At 38.9% G+C, this 16,733-nt stretch overlaps 1 protein-coding gene across 4 annotated transcripts in view; it reads right to left on the bottom strand.

Moving 5' to 3' along the window:
* Nucleotides 1-16,733, bottom strand: part of PHACTR1 (phosphatase and actin regulator 1) — a 573,087-nt gene that overhangs the window by 524,300 nt on the left and 32,054 nt on the right. The gene's annotated exons all lie outside the window — the stretch shown is intronic.

Here is a 16,733-nt window from a genome sequence, read left to right as displayed (position 1 = left end):
TTTCTCATGTCTCCTTGCAGCAAGTCAGGTGCTCACCCGGAACCCCCATTTCATCTGCAGCTGCGTTTACTCTAAGTTAGCAACTATTTGGAAAGCAAATGAACAAAGGAAACCCTTCTCCCCATTGCTTAACAAACACATGTGTCTTGCAGAAACTGAAATATGATTTCTAGAGGCTTCCTTTGGAAGGCCTACATATAATGACTTTCGTAAAGTTCTGATCTAGTCAAGTAACAGTGCTGAGGAGAGCAAGGTTGGGAGAATTCTGAACAGTTGTTGACTTATTGCTTCCAGATGCACCTTGCCAGCTGGCAAGTCTTGTGTGGGGGCGCTGCAAATGACTCACCATTTATTTGATTGAAACTGGATTGCAAACAGAGTTAATGTGTAACAGTGGCATTAGCTGGCAAATGTGGAAATGCTGTATAATATGTTGAGATGCTGACCCACCTGACTTATTATTGAATGGACTGCAAAAGGCAATCTATTTTCATCTTCATACATGACCAAAATACAATGTGAGGGGATCAAATATCTTCTATGAAAAATTGTTTGCATATGCCTATATCATATAGATTTATATGTATTCTAAAGATGGAAGCCTATTTTCAATAGACATGCTTATAGTCTTTCACCTTAGTCATACTGGTTTCTCCATATTAAAATAGCAGTAAAGCAATAATAAAATTATCTATCAACATGCTTCTAGATCCTTTGAAATAAACATTTGAACATTAAGTTGCCACATTAAGTTGGTTGAGCAAAACCATTCTGATACTTTTCTTTCAATATTTTTAGCAGCAACTAAAACATGCCTAAACTATTCGTGTGTGTAATTAGATAGTGCAGACAATATTTCTGTTAAATATCATACTCAACTCTGTGAACTGAGCACTGGTGTGCTGGTAAATGTTTAACGACCAACTCTCCAATTTATAGTTGTTTTTGCTGACTTCCATGGTGTACGTGTTGCCCTCCATGACCAATTTCAAGCTACCAATATGACGTCACTAATCTTGAAATTAGGAAGAGATGTGCACAGTCAGCTCTCATGAACTTAGAGAGTCAGCCCAAAATACCCCTGGAACTAAGTTACTATGAAATTTCTAGATTCTGGGGTTTTTTCCTTTTCACTTTCTTTGTCTCTTCTTATGGACCTCAGAGTTCTGTAGGATACAATTTCCTCACCTGCAAGATATGTTCACTGGAATAGGTAATCTCTCAGCTTTCTTTCTGCTCAATTCTTTAAATATTTTAATAATTTTCCTTCTATGAATTGTAAGGCAACCTGAGCATGACAACAGAATGAAAGAAAAATTCCGTTTCATCCAAGTTTATATTCTCAGGACATGGAGATGAAGGACAGCCTCTGAGGTGGAGCACATCATTTCCATTTCAGTAAGGTTTATTTTTAAAAGTTCAGGTATCATTTTCAGAAATATATCAAATGGGAGGCACCCATGATTTTTGTGACAGTGATGATAGTTCTAGGGTCCAGGTCAAAAAGAAAAGAATTTCTGAGTCAATGAGGAGAAACACAGTATGGTCAGGCTGTACCTGCTTCATTTCCACTTCTTCATTTTCAAAATTGGCAAAATCAAAGGCATTCCTGTTTTTGAAGTATAGGGGAAGTAACATCTAGTGTTCTTTGCAAGAATTGCATGTTAAATCTTCCTTCATGTCTAGGAAGTCACTGGGAGGAGGCCATGAGCTGAATATTGATGAGGAAAAGCTAATGGTATGTATCATTGCAAGTGATATTGCAACCATAATATAACATGAGTAAAAATCAAAATAACCCTTTCTTTCCATATGACCTAAATATAAACTCTTTAGAGAAGATCAGGTCTCTAGATTATTCCTGGGGCTGAAGAAGTGGAAACGAAAATACTAAGAAGCCTGATGGGCTTGTAGGCCCCTCTGAGGGGACAGGTTTGTCTCCTTGCTCTAGAGCTTCTGCATACAGAAATTGCCATAATAAATCAAGGACCAGATATATGAAGATGTTTGTAGATATTACTAGATAATGAAGAAGAAATCCAATAAAGATGGTCTAAAGATGGACGTATGGGGAAGTGGTCATTACCCTCATGCATTCCTTCATTCAATGAATACTCTTTGAGCATCTATTACAGGCCAAGACCTCTGCTAGTCACTGAGGATTTACAGGTGAATTAGGCAGATGTTGTTCCTTGCCTTGGAAAGGAAATCTCTCTCATGGATGTTGATATTTCTACTGATAGATTTAGTAGTTGACGAAACTGTTAACTTGTATTGCATACATAGCAAGCTTCTGATGAATGTTTGTTAGATTAATATTTCATGCAATAAGCCAAAATAAAAGATAGCAAGTCATCTTTCCTTATCACAGTGATACAACATCAAGATTTTATGTTGATAAACCAAACCGAGCCTCCTTCTTGCTTGAGTTGTTTGAAAGGTGCTTATAAAGCACTGACTATGCCAGGTACTTCACTTCCTATCCCCTTTTAACTCAATCCTCATAACTCTGAGTTATGAGAATTTCCATTGTATAAATAAGTAAGCAAGCTAACATTCAGAAAGGTAATAAACTTGCTCTATAATTGCACAATAGTGTCAGAATTCAAACCCACATCTACACCTCAAATCCACACTTATCTTCTGATACTGCAATGCTTTCCAGCACCATCAAGAGAACTCAGACCATCATTTCACCTTTACCTGACCAGAGCACCTCCCATATGTATCTACGAACTCTAGATATTTTCTCCTTCTATGTATAATGATAGATTGCAAATCAGTGGGAGCCCCACTTCCCAAGGAAGGCTAGAACTCTACCTTTTACTTTCAACACCACTGTTTTCATCTGCTCCTGATTGTACAGCCTCTAAACCTTCACTACCATAAGGAATTTTATCCACATCCTAGGCAGGGCCATGAAAGTAATGAAAGAAGTTATGAGAACCCAAGCCTTGAAACCATGTTCTCCCACTCAGGGGAGAAAAATAATTGAACCTCAGCAAGAGGTTTACAGAAACGAAGGACTTCAGGGAAAAAATAATAATGTTTTTATGAACCCACATAAATAACACCATTATTTTTTCTTAAGTCACCAAGAAAAACCACAAGAGAAATGAAACTAGTTCTAATTTAGAAAAGATACTAGACTGTGCCCAAGATTCATTGTGACTATTAGGTTCTATGTGAGCTTTTCAGAGATTGACAGAGAATAAAGACCTGTGGCAATCAGCAACTAGAAAGAAAATTGCACCAAGCTTAATACACAGTAATACTAGTTTTAATACACATTTGCTCCACAATACTTTGTGTGCAGCAAATGCAGTAAAAACTTGAATCAATGCACTAGTATTCATAGCAAGATTCTCATTTCCCTCTAGTTTTGAATGATAAGTCTTGGCAGCAGAAAAGTTTTCATTTGTGTGTTAACATCTACTTCTCTTCTTGGACCCCTTCTGTGTCTTTTTATTATAACATGTTCTTTCTTTTCCAAATTAGTGTTACCATTTCAACTCTGTGTGGAACAACAAATTTGGTATGAATACCTTCTGCTTTGAGCTTTAGTATAAGGTTAAAAGAAATCACATATTTCTCAGTTGGGCTTTTTCTTTCCAAACAATATATTTTTATTAATTATTAATTAATAATGTCTTATTAATCACTATTCTTATTTTCCTTCTGCCCCTTGCCACCAAAGATCTTAGTTAACAAAGTACTGTGATGATTAAATTTAAACTAAATAGCCAGTTGATTTTTTAGTGAATCATGCACAATTTTGTCCAAATAAACTGGTGAGATACTGACATGACATTCATATTTGTGTATAAAAGGGCTGCTTATAGCTTTTACTTAGGATGAAACATCTATAATAAATGAATCTGGAAACACAGCAATAGGAGAGAACGAAAGTTATGCCTGATTGAGTAATTATGCCAGTCTTTTCTGTGTTGGCTAAATTCAGTCATTGTTTCTTTCCCACCTCAATATTTTCACTTCACTGTCTTTAATAAGCAGAACCATGGAGGAGGTAGAATGCAGATCCCAGTAGCTATAACTCTGCTGAATTGTTCCTATAATTGGGTTTATGAAAGGACTCCATAGGTGATATATTTCTTTATGAGGTAGCTTTACACAGAAATTGTTCATACAGATCATGTTATATGAGCCATAACCCAGAGGCCAACGAAGTGAGTTTAAGGTTGATTTGAGCTTACTTTGTGTTGACCTGGTATTTTTTTTTGTGGATGGTTTCAGTTGGTCTTAGACTTAGCACATGTTGCCATTTATTTGGCTGCTGTTCTTTTTTTTTCCATTTTGATTTTATTTTATTTTTTTGAGATGGAGTTTCATCTTGTTGCCCAGGCTGGAGTGCAATGGCACAAATTCAGCTCACCACAACCTCTGCCTCCCAGGTTCAAGCGATTCTCCTGCCTCAGCCTCCCAAGTGGCTGGGATTACAGGCATGCACCACAACGTCCAGCTAATTTTGTATTTTTAGTAGAGGCCGGGTTTCTCCGTTTGGTCTAGCTGGTCTCGAACTCCTGACCTCAGGTGATCCACCTACCTCAGCCTCTCAAAGTGCTGGGATTACAGGCGTTAGCCATCACGCCTGGCCTGGCTGCTGTTCTATGAATCAAGTGGTGACATGATTTGACTCAGATTTAGGCCGTCAAGACAAACAAGGGCAAATCTTTTATTTCTAGAAATTTAAATGTTCTTAAGATACCTGAAAAGACTTGACCTATAGATGCAAACATGTATATCAACTTTGAAAGACAAAGAAGAATTTTCTAATCCACTAGACAGCAAACTAAGCGTCATCTACAGTGATTGCTGGCAAGGCTGTCTGGTTGTTTCATGGCACAGGGAGGAGCTCTGAGGTGAGGAAAGAGTGGTATCTGCAGTGTAAGGACCATCTCTGGCTAAGATTTCAGAAACCACACTAATGATTTATTCCTGCATATTTAAAATGAACTCCTTACTTGAGAGGTTAAAAGACAACTACCTCAGGCATTTTACAGCTTGAAAAACTATTTAGTCATTGTGAAATTTTCCCCAATTGTAATGATGTATCAAGCATCTAATTTGCTCAAAGCCTATTAACCAAGTGTTATTTATGTCAAATGCAGTAAAATACATCCATGAAAATCATGTGGAATCATAAATCATGGATAACAGAGAAGCAGTGACTAACCAAAATTTGGTGTGGTCTGCCCTATCTGTCACAGCTTCAGCCTCAGACAATTGGCTGAAATATTTTGCTTTTTTAAATGAATAAAATTCATAGTTTAGGAGGGTCTTCTAAACTGTCCAATTCAAAGACCAAATAAATAAACAAATAAATAAGTAAAAACCCAGTCAGTCATAAATTTGCTTCTGCCTGTTCTATTCCAATTGAATAACTTTAACCTGGAGAAACTGTTTCTAGAACCAACTCTCCTTACACATGGAAGGCATTTAGAGGTCCCGTGCCAAAACTGTGGGGAGAAATCATTTTTGTTATTGAAAAAGTTGCCTCTTCACTGATTACAGCCAGGGTCACGAGCAGCTAGAGCAAGGATGTTGCTGGAAGGCAGCGTGGCGTGAGGTCTGGAAGAAATGCAAGGCAGCTGGCTTCACTGCTGTGCAAACTGTGTTAATTGGTTAGAGTGGTAGGTAGTGAACAGCCCTACACTTTTGCAGATCCACAGGGGATCTTTAAGTCTCCCCACCTCAGAAAGGAAGGGTTTTCCTTGAACCTTGGGTTGTGTTTTTGTAATGTCAAACCAAATAATTAGGGCATTCAGTTGGGGAAAGAGGGAGAGGATAAAGAAAAGGGGAGAGGTGATTGTAAAAGAAGGATGTTCCCTGGTTACTTGGCTGAGTGTCTGCCTTGGGCTAAGTTGGACTAGCAGCCTACATGGCAAATCACATGGTCCTACAAGGAAATACAGTTGCTTCTACAGTTGCTTCATGCCAAGTGCCTTTTTGATGACCGTTATCAAGTGAAAAGATGAAGTGAGGTCAGGACCACACTAAGAAGTTAAAAGTGTCTGTGACTCAAAAACGCTTGTAAAATTCAAGCACTGTGTCTCTTACTAATGGAACATAATATTCTGAGACCATATTTCATATAATGATGAGAGTTGACAGTGGAAGCATGGAAATGGCTTAAATGTACAAATTGTTAAATGCTGGAGTCAGTGTTTCTGGTCTGTTAGGCTGTATTGAGTTTTTGGCCATGGCAAAGGCAACACTTTAAGGGAAATCAGTCTGTTTCACATTTTTATTTTAGTGCCTTAGTTTTGCCAGAGCTAGGCATCTAAAGCTGTCCCATTCACCCAGACCACATCTGTTTCTGGCCTTTGTAAGGCACTTGGCTGTTGGCAAAGCATTTTCACATTTGGTTTTCAAAGTAGCAATGAAAATTAGGCAGAAAGTGTTATCCACATGTTACAAGTTTCACAGGTTCAGAGAAATGATTCAATTCACAAGTAGCAGACTTGGGTTTTGGAACCAGCAGGTCTCCAAATCCATCACAGAACACTTGTGTCCATTATCCTAACAAGAGAAGATGCTCCACTGGACTTTAGAAAGCTAAGATTCTGTTTATTGTTTGTTTGTTTTGAGATGGAGTTTCACTCTTGTTGCCCAGGCTGGAGTGCAATGGCACAATCTCAGCTCACTGCAACTTCTGCCTCCCGGATTCAAGCGATTCTCCTGCCTCAGCCTCCTGAGTAGCTGGGATTACAGATGTGCACCATCAGGCCCAGCTAATTTTTGTACTCTTAGTAAAGACGGGGTTTCACCATGTTGGCCAGGCTGGTCTCAAACTGCTGACCTTAGGTGATCCACCTGCCTCGACCTCCCACAGTGCTGGGATTATAGGCATGAGTCACCAGGCCTGGCCCCTGTTGTTTTTGATGTGATCTTCTGATCAATATGTATGGCCTCCCAAACTGAAAGGCTGTGTTCTATTTCTCCTTCCCTTTCTCTTTGCCTCCCTCTTTTCTTCTCCCTGTATCTCTTTCTCTACACTTCTTTTATTTCCCTTCCCACACCACACTTCCTCTAAGTTCAAAGGATTATTGGAATTTCCAGTAGGTGTTTCTCATTTCCACATGGCCATCTGCAAGAGATATTTCAAGGTTGATTCATTCAACTTTACTCAGAGGATGACCTAGTCTTAATGTAAATTTTCATAACTTTCAGAGTCTAGGGGTGACTTCCTTTCTCATTTGGGGCTACTCATATTCATTCTGTTACCTAAGTAAGAAGGATTGAATAGGGGTAGCAGGAAAATTTTCTCCTTCTGTGAGTGTTTCTGAATTTGTAACTCATTTGGTCTGCCCTGAAGAGTAAGAGGTAGTCATCAGAAAAGAATCATTTTTTAAATTTTTGGTAGAATCCTAGAGGAAGAGAACAAGCATGAAGCAGAAAGTGAAACAGAGGACCTCATTGTCCACTTTGTGCTAACAAACACTCACTATGTGTCAGATGTTATTCTAAGTGCTTTACACCTATTTAATTATTTGCTCTTTAGAACAACTCTCTAAGATGATTACTATCATTAGGCCTATTTTACAAGTGAGAGAAATGAGGCAGAGAGAGGTTAAACGCGTTGCTCAAGGTCATATAGCCAGTAAGTGGCAGACTGAGGATCAGAACCCAGGAAGTCTGGCTCTATCCTCATAACCACTGTGCTACCTCAGAAAAGAGTGGTCTTTGTCACTCCTCCTCTTTCGCTCTTTGCAGGGCCCATGATGACTTCCACGGTCCTAGGTCCTTTTGCCTTTGTGGGCCCCTTTCACTACATGAAGTATCAAAAACTCTATTTTATGACTGTGTGGGTAACAAGACAAATACAATCCATGGGTTAGATTATATTCACTTTTTTCCTTCTGACTGTAAAAGAAATTAAAATGTCTTTCTTGGCCCCTAAACGTATCATCAGTGTGACCCCATGCCCACTGTGCCCAAGGGCTAGGTCGGTACTCACTCTTTGGGATTTTTCTTTTTCACCTTGACTCATGTCCAGGTAAGAGAATAAATTTACCACACTCTCAGCCATTCAGTACCAAAGTAGGATTTTTTTTTTTTTTGCAAATGCTTTTTCAGAGTTTAGAAGTAGCCCCAAGAAATCCACCAATTAAGTAAATGTTTTTCAAATGGTAGGTTGTAAAGTCATTTATGTAGGTCGTAATTAGCATTTTTATAATAAAAATATATTAGAGTGGAGTGGAGTGGAGTGGCAAGGAATGGGATAGGATAACATAGAAACATCAGAGTAATTTGCACCTTAAGGATATTTTGGAGAATATTTTATTTCAATTATAATAAATATGTATGTGTGTTATGTGGGGTGCCATAAAGTGCATTTCTCACAGTGAGTCCCAGCCATTTTTTCTTTTTTTTTGTTGTTGAGATGGAGTCTTGCTTCTTCACCCAGGCTGGAGTGCAATGGCACGATCTTGGCTCACTGCAACCTCTGCCTCCCAGGTTCAAGCGATCCTCCTGCCTCAGCCTCCCCAGTAGCTGGGATTACAAGCACGTGCCACCACGCCTGGATAATTTTTTTGTATTTTTAGTAGAGACAGGGTTTCACCATGTTGGCCAGGCTGGTCTCGAACTCCTGACCTCAAGTGATCCGCCCACCTCAGCCTCCCAAAATGCAGGGATCACAGGTGTGAGCCACTGCGCCCAGATTCAGTAATTTTTTTTTTTTTTAATACTAGGGTAGGATACAGTCCTAGTTCTAACTCTTCTTTCCTTTAGCAATGTCAAGCTTTAAATGTGACCCCATAGAAAAGCTGGTAATATAAGCTTGCTGTCTTGCAGTAAATCATGACTGTTAATTATACAGGTTTTGAAGTCATATGAAACAGAATCAAAATTCCAGTTCTTTCTCTTATTAGCTATAGTACTTTCACTACGTCACGTAACTTCTCTTTGATTTATTTCCACGTGGATAAAATTAGGATAATAATAATGCCATTCTCATGGGGTCATTGTGAGAAATAAATGAGAAAATGCTTATAATGTCAACTTAAATATTTATTTCTGGGTTTTTCTTTTTTTTTTTTAGAGAGTCTCGTTCTTTCACCCAGGCTGGAGTGCAATGGCATGGTCTCTGTTCACCGCAACCTCCGCCTCCTGAGTTCAAGCAATTCTCCCGCCTCAGCCTCCTGAGTGGTTGTGACTACAGGTGCATGCCACCACACCAGCTAACTTTTGGATTTTTAGTAGAGAACTAGTTTCACCATGTTGGCCAGGCTGGTCTTAAACTCCTGACCTCAGGTGATCCGCCTGCCTTGGCCTCCCAAAGTGCTAGAATTAGAGGTGTGAGTCACCACACCTGGCCATAACTGCTTTTTAAATGTAGCCACTTGGATGTCTGATAGAGGTCTTACACTTGACACATCTGTCTCTGAGCTCCTGACCAATCCTCCGTTCCCTCAAATGATCCTTTCATCCTTCCTATTGCTCAGGTGAAAACTGTGAATTACTGCTTGCTTGTCTCCTTCTCTCACAACCTACATTCAATCCATTATGAATGCATACTGGCTATATCTTCAAATACACAAGGACCCTTACTACTTTTCACTGCTTCTGCTGTACCACGCTGATGAGCCACCACCGTTTCTCTGGCTTGCCATCGTAGCCTCCAAACTGGCTTCCCTGCTTCTTTGGTGCCCCTCTCTAATCTGTTCTGAACTCAACAGCCCCAGTGATCCTTTAAAAAAGCTGTCAGATGGTGTTACTTCTATGCGCAAATCCCTGCAGTGCTCCACAATTCACTGAGAGTAAAGTCAAAGTCTTTGCAATGTCCACCAAATTTTGTTTGGTCTCCATTCCTTCTTAATCCCCCTCTTCATCTCTCTTCCTTACTCCTCTCCAGCCACACTGGTCTCCTTGCCATGCCAGGAACACTCTGGTTTAGGTCCTTTCCACTTACTTGTCCTCAGCTCTCTCCTCACTCTGCTCCCCACCCCATATTGGTATTGTTCATTCTTTTACCTGCACTGAAGAACTGTATTCAAATCCCTTCTGCTCCATGTGGCCTGTCTCGAAATCCTCTCCTCTTCCTGCTCCCATATGCTGTACCCTCTTAGCCTGCCTTATTCATTTTTGTCTTAACACATTGACTTATAACATACAATACAATTTACTGATCTATTCTAATGTTTCTTGCTCATAATCCACTTTTGGTAGTAAAAGTTCATGAAAATAAGATGCTATTTGTTTTGATCACTGATGTATCCCAAGTGTCTAAAAAATGGTCTAAAAAAGGGCCCAGGTGGAATAAGAGAGAAATTCATGAATAATACAGGTTTTTCTGTGCCTTTGATTAAACCATGATTTAATATTCGACCACCTAGTGGTTTGGTTGATAGAGATCTGGCAATAGTGGCCTTGCCATGTCTATAAATGGCAAATGAACATATTGATAAAGTTCAGAATTATCTCAAAACCAAGATGGATATTAAAGTCTCATCTACAGCTATAGCCCAGATATTTGCTATCAAAGATTCTGCTGCTGAATTGCTAGTTTAATGTATACAAAGGTGGCAAAAAGGATCAATAGAAAGCCTACAGGCTTTTACACCACACTTACATTCACAAATGTTAAACAACTACTAGTGTGATATTATTCCGTTGTCCTTCAGTAACTGTGTAGAAAGTCATGCTAATCTGTCATCATTCAACAAGGCCATAAAATTGATTTTGTCTTTTATTTTAACTACCCTTCATTATACAGGAGACTTGTAAATTAAAGCAATTAAAATGTCAACATTGCCCACTCCCCCACCCTGAAATCACATCCACTTTAGCACCTACCAAAGTGGGTAAGGAAAGGGAGGAACAAAACATGAAATACTAGAGTTTCTCTTGTACCATACGATGAAGAAAATGTTATCTCAACTGTTCTTTCAGGCCCTTCTGTTTACATAACACAAAACATTGGCTGTAATGTTCTCCCCTTTTTCACCCCATGAACTCAAGGAGAAAAAAAGCTCTACAAATTGTCTTCCGTTCCCACCTGAATTTTAATTCTTGTACTCTAAATAATGATCATGAACTCAAGTTGCATATGTCAAAAAGTGACTCCATAAATGACTTTCCATTTTTTTTTTTGCTTTAGTGTTAGAATCTATGTATGAAACTGTTAATGTGCCTCTGCTGCATTTATTATGACCGGTAGGTGATGAACCTGTCAGTTTATATGCCCGTGAAGAAAAAGGGAAAGAAGTTTCTTTGTAGTTCATGGCTAGGTCGGTGCTTAAAGGTTAGGATCCTTCTTTCTGTGAATTCCAAAGAGATACTTTGCTGCTTTGTAGGATTCTGCCATTTAGCTGGTCTGCCTACATGTTTACCTTCCCTGGTAATCTAAAAGGGTAAAGGAGGAGTATAGATCTTACATACCTGTTTAATTTTAGTTATAAAGGAGAACAAGTTAAAAGACTTGAAATGCCAGTTAGGAGACAGATTAGTATTTAGTTTCCTCACTCTCCATTTATTGCTAAAATTTCCTTAATATCTTATTCTATTATACAACAAGTATCTAGAGGTCATCAACTGTATTAAGGCTCTAATCCCTGAATATTCAAATTAAAAATATTTTAACTAATATTTTGTATATAAATGTGCCTATATAATATTCATTCTTCTTTTAACTCAAAAATTTCCATAACTTTGTTGTGATCAAATATTTTCATTCTTATGGTAATGAGGCTATTTTACATGTTTTATACAACAAATAAGACTATCTATAAAATCAGGTATAGTATGTATCCAGTAATACAGTTAGAGCTAGAAGTATCAGTTATTTTTAGATTGAAGGGGACTTCAGAGTGAATCAAACCCCAAAAGGTTAAATGACTTGCCCATGGTCTTAGGAGAGTGATGCATTAGAATCAAATTCTTCTGACTCTTGCCTCACATATTTCCTATAAAACACGCCTCTGTGGGATTTTATAGAACTAAATTGTATAGACATATATAGACAAACCAAAAAAGTAATTTACCGTGTAGCCATAAGATAATTGTAAATACCATACTTACATGTTTAAAAACAATAATAATACTCTGACCAAAGATTCTAAGAAAATGTAATTACCCAACATAGATTCTGTGTTCAATTTGTTTCATAAATTAAATATTTATGGGAAAGGGCTTCCCATTTATTCATAGTGTTAATTACAGCCATCCCTTGGTATCCGTGAGATTGGTTCCAAGATCCCCTGCGAATAACAAAATCCACAGATACTCAAATCCCTTACATAAAATGGTGTAGTATTTGCATACAACCTATGCACATCCTCCTGTATACTTTAAATTATCTCTAGATTACTTACAATATCTAATACAGTGTAAATGTTATATAAATAGTTGTTATACTGTATCATTTAGGAAATAATGAAATAACTCTTTACATGTTCAGAACAGAGGCAGCTATTCATTTTTAAAAAATATATCCCATCCCTGGTTGGTTGAATCCACAGATGTGGGACCCATGAATGCCGAAGGCCAACTGTACTTACTTTCTTGTACCTTTTAAATATTCATTACACTATCTGGGGTGATCTTCGCTGGTACCATCTTAATGCATGACATAATGAGATTATCAGGTTAGCTAGCTTTAACTATATATAGCACAGAAGGAGGGAAGACTTCCACACTAGAGGCTCCTGGTGAGCTGTGAGATCCATCATTTCAATTCTGCCTACCAAATACAGGAAGCAATAGTTAAAAGAAGAGTTTGGGCCACCAAATAAAAGCCAGACCCACATGGTCCGCCTTCAATTTACAATCAGTAACAAAAAATATAGTGAGGAACACATCGGCATTCTTCAGTAAAAGAGTGAAGGAGGATGCCTATCAAAACCTTTAGGTTGGTGAAGCAATCTCAGATCAGCATGGCAATAATATTTACAATTTGCCTAGAAGCAGTTCTCATTGCTAAGTGATGATGGCACATTCTGAGCTGTCACTTCTCAATATCATGGGCCTCCATTATTTAGCTAAGTGATAAGGGTGGAAGAGAGGTACCCTGGGACCTAGCTTATAACTTCTTTTGGTAGACCCATCCATCCTTATAGGAAACCAGAGCAAGCCAGTTCTGACTGCCATTATCCTCTGGGCCTGAAAGGGTAAAAGAGACCAGTGAAGGCCAGAAACAGCTATCGTTGGTGGACATCCAGAACCAAAACAGATCTCAATTTTCCAAAGAGAATAATTATGCTGGTGTTGACCATACTGTTAATTTAAAATCTCCCCCATACAAAGCAATTCTGATATATCAACAGAAGTTAAACCTCCTTATGATTAGAAAAGGACACATTTTTCTCAATAGTGTCTAATACTGGTTTTGTGTTTTAAACTATTCTAAATCATCAGGATGACTTGCTTTCCTTCTTTTGACATCCATTTAAGAAATGTAAGAAGTGTTTGATTTTTCTACTTAATATAACACTTTCATTCACTTTAGTGTGTAATTATAGAGTTTTTCAGTTTCAGCAACTTCTATGTATCAGGTAAACCTCCATATACTGTCAGTATAAAGATAAATAGAATACACTACCCTCATGGGAAAGTACTTGCCAGATGAGCTGCAACTCTTCATTGCACTGACTGCAATGCAGTGAATGAATGACTTCATAAGGCAGGCTACACTCTTACAAGATAAATGTCAGTGATGTTCATTCTAAGTGAGAATACAATTAGAAACACTTGCTACTAATAGTGCGAACAGACTCTTCTGTTCCAGGATGTCCTTTTAACACATATGAATTCCTTAGGGGAAAAAATCCCTTTTTGAATGTTTTAGTCTTTGGTGTGTCTGGGTAACCTTCAACAGATATATTGACTTAATTTCTTTTGCATTCATACCATCTTCAAACAATCATCTATCAATGTCTGTGTCTACTAAATGCTGAACAGAAGTTAAAAACCTAGAAAAGGGACTCTTAGAAAAATAAGTCACGGTTCAGCAAATTTCTGTTCTCTATGCTCTCAATTTTAGCTGAAACTTGAAATTAACATCTTCATACATTGATGAAAGACCCACATTTTGGTGCTATTCTTTGACTGACTTGCCACTGTAGGTGAAGAAGTATATCCTTCACTCAAGCTGTGGAATTATTTCTGAAATGATATTATTAAGTACTGTTGGAGATAGGGTGTAGCTAAAAAATGCTTAAGTGCTTAATTAGTATTCAAAATACCCAGTCCACTTTATTTGGCAACTGGACAGATTAGTTTAATGATTTCATGATAGCCAAGTAAAATGAATGTATGTATATGTATTTCCTTGAAGCATTGCTAAACCTCTAAAATATCAAACATTGGTTTATGTATAATTAGTGGTGTGGGAAAGCAAATATTAAACATAAATAGTTTAAGCCAATAAAACATTAATCTGGAAAGAATAAACAATAAGTAATTGGTTGGGGGCAGGAGAGGAGTGGAAAGAAAGGGCACAGGACTGCTTCCTTGCTTAAGTGTTCATAAATTGTGGTTAAGACATAAACAAAATTATCTCTATGCCCAGATTATGTAATTTATTGGGAGTGTGCATGCTTCTCTGTTCAGCAATGCTGATGACAACACTAATAGTTTAATTACAACTTGCGGCTTAAGGAGATAAGCAAGGCTGTTTGCTTTTCAAACCAGGGGTTACAATTACTCTTAAGTGCGGGGGAAAGGCACTTCTGCGAGTGGATCTTACTTTGTTAGGGAAGCAACCAAAAACCAGCTGGAAAATAAACAAAGCCCCAAGAGTGAGCAGTTTGTGCAAAATTAGAGCATAAACGCCCGATTTGAGCAGCGGAGCAGTAGGCGTGATGCATAGCAAATAGGCAGTAAATGTAGGTAGAGAGGGATGAAAAAGTTTTTGGTAGCCAGATCTTATGCATTTTCTTTGGAATTCCATCACAGCAGGGAAAGAGTACCCATCCCTCCACTGTCCACCTTACAGTCACTTCTCTGTCTCGCTTCAGCACCACCAAGGGAGGACAGCTCCCCTGACTGCAGTATAGAGCAGACTGCTAATGCCCTTCCTCCTTTAACAGTATCATCTCTGCATTTCTCTTACTGGTGTCTTTCTTGCCACTTTAGGAGTATTTTAAGGGACATATAGAAGGGACTGAGTGCTTGTCTCACTTATTTATTTCCAGATGAAATACAGATAAGTCCTGTCTGAGCCAATCTTTAAACTGGACTCCAGAGACATTTAACCAGAATAAAAGATTGCAAGTCACTAGGTTTAACCTGGTGACAAAGTGGCTCAATGTAATTGAGTAGTAGCTGAAACTTGAAACTCTTGTTTAGCGCTTTATTTTATTGTTTTGTTAGAAAAGTACTAGTAGAAGGTAAACAACCTTTACTAAATGCTGCTTCGGCTCTATTCCTCCTGGGCTAAGCAAAGGGGTTAATAGACTAATTTCCAATATCAGTGGGTTGGAGAAACAATCTTGCTCCTAAAAGAAACTTTTATTGGTCCTTTGTAAGACCCTTCACAACCATATGCTGAATCTGGAACACAGAAGTAAGGGATTAACAGTTCCAAAGTGGGAACCATGGAGTAATACAGCATGCCATAGAAAATGCCAAAGCTTCCTAAGTAAACTTGTCTTGTCTTCAGCTCCAAAGCCAGAGGCAAACATTTAAGAAGTGACAAGATATACATGATTAAAACAACAAATCATCAAGACAGGAAAATTATATTCCAAGGCAGTTGGTCACTCTGGCACATTCAGTTACCATTCTTCCAGCCATAAGGGTATGGTTGCTTAGTCAGTGCATCTTGTTTTTCTATGCAGTTTTCTCTTTTGTCGAAACTTCTCAGCAGGTCATAAAATACCCATCATCTGAAGGTTCTCTTTTCTCCAACACATGCATCATGCACACACACACACACACACACATTTTGTTCGATTTAGTCCCATTTCCAAGAGTTCAGTTTCCTAAAGCAAAAAGTATCATCTGCTTTTTAAACTTATTTTGAAAAGTAGTCTTCAGGAAAATGCCCTCACTTTTATCGTAGTTGCTAGAATAATACGGGACCTTGGAGAGGAAGTGAAAACAAACTAGGACGGAAGCTTAGGAGTCATTCAGAAAAGGCAGAGCTATGAAGTTAGTGGTGAACAACTTCTTCCCAGTGATAGTGACCACACAGGTGTAAGGCATTCTAGAGGCGTGTTGGGAGCAGCAGCAGCCGCAGAGAGAACAGTAGATTCTGGGCTTTTCTCATTGAGTAACCTTCAGTGGACTCAACTGAGGCATTTTTTGACTCTGAATCCCTCAGTCCTCCTTTTGTTGCTTTCCTTCCCTCCTGCCCTCCTTCTTTTCTTCCCTGGCACCTCACTACCTTTCCTCCTTGTTTCCTTCCTTTCCTCCCTATCTTCCTTTCTCATTTCGTCTCTCCATGTACCTCAGTTACCCTTTTCACTTAATTCGATCTGGGCCACTTTGGGCACCAGTTCCAGAGACAGTATCAAGTCACCTAACGTGCATTCTCCAGACCATGCTATTATGACCAGCACGGTAGCTTCCCAGCTGGCCAGTGCAAGGAAAAGGTTCCGTTCCTGGCGGCCAGCCCCGCCCCCTCTCCCCACTCCAACACCGCAACGGCGGCGTCAACCCGTCAAAGCCAAGAGTCTGAATGTCACCAAGTTCCACCCCGTAGTAGCCACGCCAGCCAACCTCGCCCGGGGAGCCTCGCCAGACCCCGCGCCCACAGCCTGCGCTCGGGC

The sequence above is a fragment of the Colobus angolensis genome, unplaced genomic scaffold (genome assembly GCF_000951035.1).
Source record: "Colobus angolensis palliatus isolate OR3802 unplaced genomic scaffold, Cang.pa_1.0 Scaffold6, whole genome shotgun sequence".
NCBI lineage: Eukaryota > Metazoa > Chordata > Mammalia > Primates > Cercopithecidae > Colobus > Colobus angolensis.
Note: the sequence above shows the minus strand (reverse complement) of the source record. Positions and strands in the feature narration are given on the sequence as shown.